The 6,201-nt window shown below is 49.5% G+C and overlaps 1 long non-coding RNA gene across 1 annotated transcript; it reads right to left on the reverse strand.

Moving 5' to 3' along the window:
• Positions 1-1,040: 1,040 nt before the first annotated feature.
• On the reverse strand, positions 1,041-2,141 carry LOC143640200 (uncharacterized). The gene is made up of 3 exons (XR_013154894.1): positions 1,991-2,141; positions 1,583-1,663; positions 1,041-1,137 (listed from the first exon to the last, which is right to left on the reverse strand). It is a non-coding gene; the product is annotated as an uncharacterized LOC143640200 (long non-coding RNA).
• Positions 2,142-6,201: the final 4,060 nt, after the last annotated feature.

Here is a 6,201-nt window from a genome sequence, read left to right on the forward strand (position 1 = left end):
ATCCCAGAAAATTGGAAACAGATGATTATTTCCTCAGATACCCTGACTTCCATTTCATTGCCCAGAGATATTTTGGAAAGAATAAAATAGAACCTCATGCTTTGAATATATCATCCAACACTTTTCTTCCCAAAATGCTAGCACAATTTCTGGGCTCACTTTCTCTTTAGGAATTTACTAATTGTTTGAAAATTCTAGAGGGCCTGTGTTGGTCTCATAATGGACAAACAATCCAACATCTCCAGAGAACTTACATGTGCGATAAGAAAAAAACAAGGTCAAGCAGAGGAATGGGTAGGGGGATCCAGAGGAAGCTCATTTTCACGGGAGAGAATCCCCCAATGAAAAGCATCAGAATAGACACTAAGAAAAATACCAACAAAAACAGTGTGCTAGCTACTCAACATGCACAAGTCAGAAACCTAGAGAAGAGAATGCTGGCCATATGTGGACAGGTTGAGCTCTTCAGAAGAGCCACCTGGCACTGCTTAGTCAAAGATGTAAACAGACATTCTTTGACCCAGAAATTCCACCTGTCCGTACTTTACCTACATATTGCTTAAGCAAGGGGACATGCATAGGGATATTTATCCTCATGTTCCTTATAGACTTGTCTGTGTTGACAGGGAGTTGAGGGCCATCAGGATGCCCACAGCTGGGAAAGTCAAAAGCTAAAACTGTGACGGCTGCCAATCTGGATCTATTCAAAGAAATCAATGAAAAACAACAGATGGACACATGACAGTCAAATCCCTGAATTCAAGTTCTTGCTATCCTACCTACCAACAATCATGCTTGGTCAACACACTGGCATACCTCAAGGCAAAATAAAAAATTTTTTTAAAAAAAAGAAAATATTATATCATGATTACTTTTCTTCAATGTAACAAAGGAAATGGCAATATTTCCCCATCCTAGATCTGTTACTCAGTTAAGCACACTACATGAGATTATTGTGGACATGCTTACAAATAATTATCTACTCAGATACTTTCTGTGACTCACCAAATGCAAAGATCTAGGAAGAATTAAAGTCTCCATACGTGAGTTCATCATCAAAAGCCTTGAGTCAACAGGTGCTTCACAAAATAGCTTCTCGGCCAACTTGATGACCTCCTCCTCGGGCAATGTTTCCACCTGAAAGATGTCACCAACTCGTTCTCATTCACATCTCCACAGTGCCAGTAAAAAGAAATAAAGTCTGATATTCCATTGAATAAATCCTCAAGTGGACCAAACTCCATACTTGCTTCTATATTCTAAAATTAAAAAATGCAACTTCAACTCAATAACTTGTATTAGGGAACATGCAACCGTCACCTCGCACACTGTGCTCTTTTACAGACTCACATGTCCTAGGTTCTGACTTAACATACATGGAGCAGTCAGAACACGTGCTAGTTCACGTTCCTTACAGGTGTCCAATTCATTCTCTGCCAAGCTGAATAAAAACCCCTGGTCACAGGAGAAGGGAAGCACATCTCCCACAACAACATGCATCAGAGAACACTGAGGTTTTCAATAAAAACTCGGGCACCGCCCTTTTGAAAACCACTTAACCCTGCCAGCTCACTTTCCTCACCTCTAAAACAAAGGTCCCCAGGACTGTCCACCTCATGGTTTCCATGGAGTTTCCTAGAGGAATCAGGGCTTAGGCTGGTGTCTGAAACCAAGCAAGCAGACAACACGTTTTAGCACTCAACCGCCATCACTGGGAATCACCCCATGGCACAGACTGCAGAACCATCCTCGGGACGCCCTCACACAGTGGAGACCCTGGAGCCAGGACGCACTCCCTTGATTCCCACACTAAGTCGCTGCTCTCTCCGAGGCACTTCCATGAAATACACAATTAAAACCCCGCAGGGTCTCTCCCAGTGCCCACCAGGAGCAGGAGGACACAGGAAAGGGTTTTTAAAGCGAGGACTTAAGACAAGACCCACAGGTGGACAGGAAACAGAAGGACACAGAGTCAGTGAGACCGAAGTACCTGGGCGGGTCCCTCTGTAAACCGCCTCCTGCTCCCAGGTCACCTGGCTCCTCCGTCGCCATCCCCTCTCCAGGGTCCTGCGGGTCAGGCCACCTCTTCTCCTCTGAGGTCCGCGGCGAAGGCCACACTGCTGAGGCCACCGCATCCTGAACAGGACCCTGCAGATCAAAACCCACCAGCTGTGGCCAGCACCTCCGCTGAGGAGAGCCCTCAGGTGAGGACCTGGACAGCGGGGTCGGGGTGGGCGCTGTGGGGACCGCCCCGGCGGATCCGGGGACAGGCAGCCGGGACCGAGGCTCCAGGGCGGCGGCAGCGTCCTCCCGGGTCGCACCCTCGTGTGGGCGCCTAGACCGGGGCCGCTCCCGGCAGCTCACCTTCTCCTGTCACGGACCCCGCGAGCCAACCTGCCGGGACCTGCAGCCCCGCCGCCGGGGGCTACTTCCGGGCTCCTCCCACACGGAGCTCCGCGCGACAGCCGCTCCAAGTTCGCGCCCTGGATAGGCCCCGCCCCCGTCTCCCTGGCGACGGCTCCGCTTCCCCTTAGAGTTGGCCCCCTGGGGGCGGTGCCCTCCGCGCGACCGCGGCTCCATGTTCCCGCCCTAGCAGAGGCCCCGCCCCCGTCTCCCTGGCGACGGCTCCGCTTCCCCTAAGAGTTGGCCCCCTGGGGGCGGTGCCCTCCGCGCGACCGCGGCTCCATGTTCCCGCCCTGGCAGAGGCCCCGCCCCCGTCTCCCTGGCGACGGCTCCGCTTCCCCCTTAGGGTTGGCCTGCTGGGGGCGGTGCCCTCCGCGCGCTCCGCCTGCTGGCCTGTCACCTCAGCTGGTGACCTAGGTTGCCACCAGATCCTCACCTAGATACAAACTCCCTAGTGTGAGGCCTGCGGCTGCCCCCTAGTGGCCGTGGGACCCTGTGCACTGGGCCGGATGCTGGGCTTTCTGGTCTGAAACAGCTAGACAGGGTGACAGGTGACAGTTAGACAGGGTGACAGGACTGCTGCACAGGAGGACAGGGGCCCCGGGAAGGCACAGCAGGACCATGCTATATCATTGTGTTTTGTCTCTACTTAGTGGTTTTATACTTTCAACGTGTGTCTCCTGAATATGATGTGTTAACAGGTGGGGACATTAAGAGGTCATTAGGCCATGGAGACTCCTTGCTTGAGAATGGCATTAAGGTCCTTACAAAGGAGGCTTCTCAAAGCCGCCCTTGTCCCACCCTGTTTTACCTTCTGACACAGGAGGTCACAGCAAGAATGTTCTCAGAACGTGGCACCTGATATTGGATTTCCAACCTCCAGAACTTTGAGAAATAAAGTCTCTTCTATAAATTACACGGTCTCTGCCATCACAACACAAACAACCCCAAGGAGTAAATCAACAATTTCTCTAATTTTGTAATTGTGTAAAATACATGAAACATCCATTTTGTAATTTTAGCCATTTTTATGTGCACAGTTCAATGGCATTAAGTACATTCATGTTGCTGCACAGCCGTCACCACCATCTATCCCCAGGACTCTCATTTTGCTGTCAAGACTGAATTCTAGTGCCCTCCCCAGGCCCAAGAAAAGAAAATTCTACTTTATATTTTTATGAACCTGATTACTGGGAATGTGAGATAAGTGAAATTCTAAAACATTTATGTTTTTGTGAAAACCGTCATTGTAATTGGATGCAGTTTACCCCCACTCCTGGGAATACCAGGTCAACTTCAACTCTGCAGGTGTCTCAATTGAATTCTCAGTGACAGGTAGTGGTGACTATGTGCTATGACCTGTTTGTTCATGTCAGTGGACTGCTCTGATCATAGGATCTAGGGTCTTGGGTCCCAGCCTGTGGGTTCCCTCCTCTCCAGGTCTCTACAGGCCAATGTACAGACGTGAGCATGCTAAGAAGTGGGCTGGGGCCATCCCCATGGTGAAGAGGAATCTGATTTTGTCCATCCACACACTGTCTTGTGGGTCATGAAGGCTAGAGGTAGAAAAAACACTACCTGGATTCTCCTGGGATCTGAGTGGGCCCAGTCTGTGGGCTAAGAATTGGTGTTGTCTCCTAAAGAACAGGGACTAGGGAGTCCAGAGGGCAGGGCTATTTCAGACCTGAGTGTCTTTAAGCCCACTTTCAGAGGGGGTTACATTGTTCTGATGATCCCTGAGGCAGATACACATGCTTCAAATCCAGATAGAGGTGCCCAGGTGCAGACTGGGATGTTATGTGGACTCCCACCTCCACACACCTGGGATGTCCCAGGGTTCTGAGAAGCACAGCAGCATGACCAGACTGAGGGAGTCCACCTTCTCTTTGCATCAAGGTAAATAGGTTTTCTTCAGGGTCCCCAGCAATTCCACATAAAACTAACTCTGCACCCAAGACCTGGGCACCTTTGGAGGCTCAGTCAGTTCTCACACCTGTCTCTATCTGGCAGAACCTTTCTGGCTCCCTTTCTACACATTACCTTGAAGATGAAAACCTGGAGGGTGGGGCTTTCCATCATACACAGGTTCCCAGACATATTCCACAGTGTCACTACTTTCTCTATAGATCTCAACAGCAGGGTAGGGTGGGCCACAAGCCCCTGGGTTCCATGAACTAACCGTAGAAGGACAATCAAGGAACTATGACAGGAAAGAGGAAGGACTGTTCAAGGCACATGACAGGGGCAGAGTCCAGAGTGGAATGTAGGGCTCTCACCTGGGATCTTTGCATGTGAAGTGGAGAAATGCTATGCTGTTTGTGGGATGTCCCCAAGGTTCCCTAGGGTCAGGATGGGCTGGGGATGCCCCAGCATGCTCTTGAAAGACATGGTATGAGGTCCATTGCCCACCATTGTTCCCATGGAAGAAGTAAGAGATGCCTTAGTGTGGGGGTGCCACATGAGAAGCCTCACTTCCTCTAAAAAATCAATGTGGGAAGAAAATCCAGGTGCATGAGCCAGGGATGCAAGGTCCATGTATGCTCCCAGTAGTTTCTGGTGGTGACAGTTCACCATCTATGAATCACTTGCCTAACATGATCCTTGGAAAATTATCTTCCTTTCCCAGGTTTTCTCAAGAGCAAGAAGCTTGGGGTTAGGGGGAACAGGGACTTGGATTGTGCAGAGGGTTGTTAGATTGGGCCACTCCTCCTGGTATCGTGGGGCAGGTCACTCAGAAAACACACACGTCCCAGTTTTGTCCAAATTGAAGAGTCTTTATTTAGCCAGGCAGCCAGTGACTGCTCCCCGCACTCCCATAACTGTCTCTGCAAGGAACAGCCCCAAGCCTGAACATTTTAGAATATTTAAAGGCAAAAAACCATCTGGGGTGACGTAGCTCCAAGCAAGCAGGTACAGAAACTGAATTAGGCAGTTAGCAAGACAATGCAATGGGTACGTTGGTATTTCCCAAGGGACTTTCCAGGTTGGCATAGCAGCAAGCAAGCAAGAGGGAAGTGGGTCAAAATGACCCTAGTTCAGTACAAGTTAGAAAATGGATACTAACGTCTAGACAATCAATCTCTGAGAAGGTACATTGCCCAAGAAAAATGGAAACCAAAAAGAACAATTTTACATTGTATAAGAATTGCTATTTTGTGTTGCCAAGTATGTTATGCTAGGTAACTATTAATAGGTATAGAGGAGGGGCTTTCCCATGGGAGAAGCATTTGTTACATGATATGGAGTCTCACTGTAAAATGGGATGTGTTTGGCCATTGCCCAGATAGCCTGGCCCATAACACTGGGTCCAATGAAAGGACTGTCCTTTTGAAATCTAATGATCCTCATTTGGGTATGGGGCCAGGGTCATAGCCCTGGCTGAAGTGAGGACAACACTCTGGGTCCTGCAGAGGGAAAAAAGAAACAAGGGAGACTCTGATTTCCCTTCATTCCCCTGGAATTTAGAGGATTTACTGCTTTGCACCAGGGACTCTGAGACCTCATTGCCTTGGGAATACCCACACTCAGGTCAAGGTTTTGATTTGGGGTTTCCTCCCTGGGGCATAGTGCTGATGCTGACCACCAGGGGTTGCAGTATTATCCATGCTCAGAGGGCCCTAGTCATGGTATGTCCAAAGTGTCCCATGCCATGGGACCTCCCATCATTAGCATTCTTGTGCATAGTAGGAGCAACTAAGAGGCAGGGGGTTTCTGAATTCATTTCTTCACTCATCACTGTATTCCAGCACTCACCCTACCTAAAGGTCATGCTGGGCCTGCACAGGCTCTGAAAATCAC

The sequence above is a fragment of the Callospermophilus lateralis genome, unplaced genomic scaffold, assembly GCF_048772815.1.
Source record: "Callospermophilus lateralis isolate mCalLat2 unplaced genomic scaffold, mCalLat2.hap1 Scaffold_1342, whole genome shotgun sequence".
Classification (NCBI taxonomy): Eukaryota; Metazoa; Chordata; class Mammalia; order Rodentia; family Sciuridae; genus Callospermophilus; species Callospermophilus lateralis.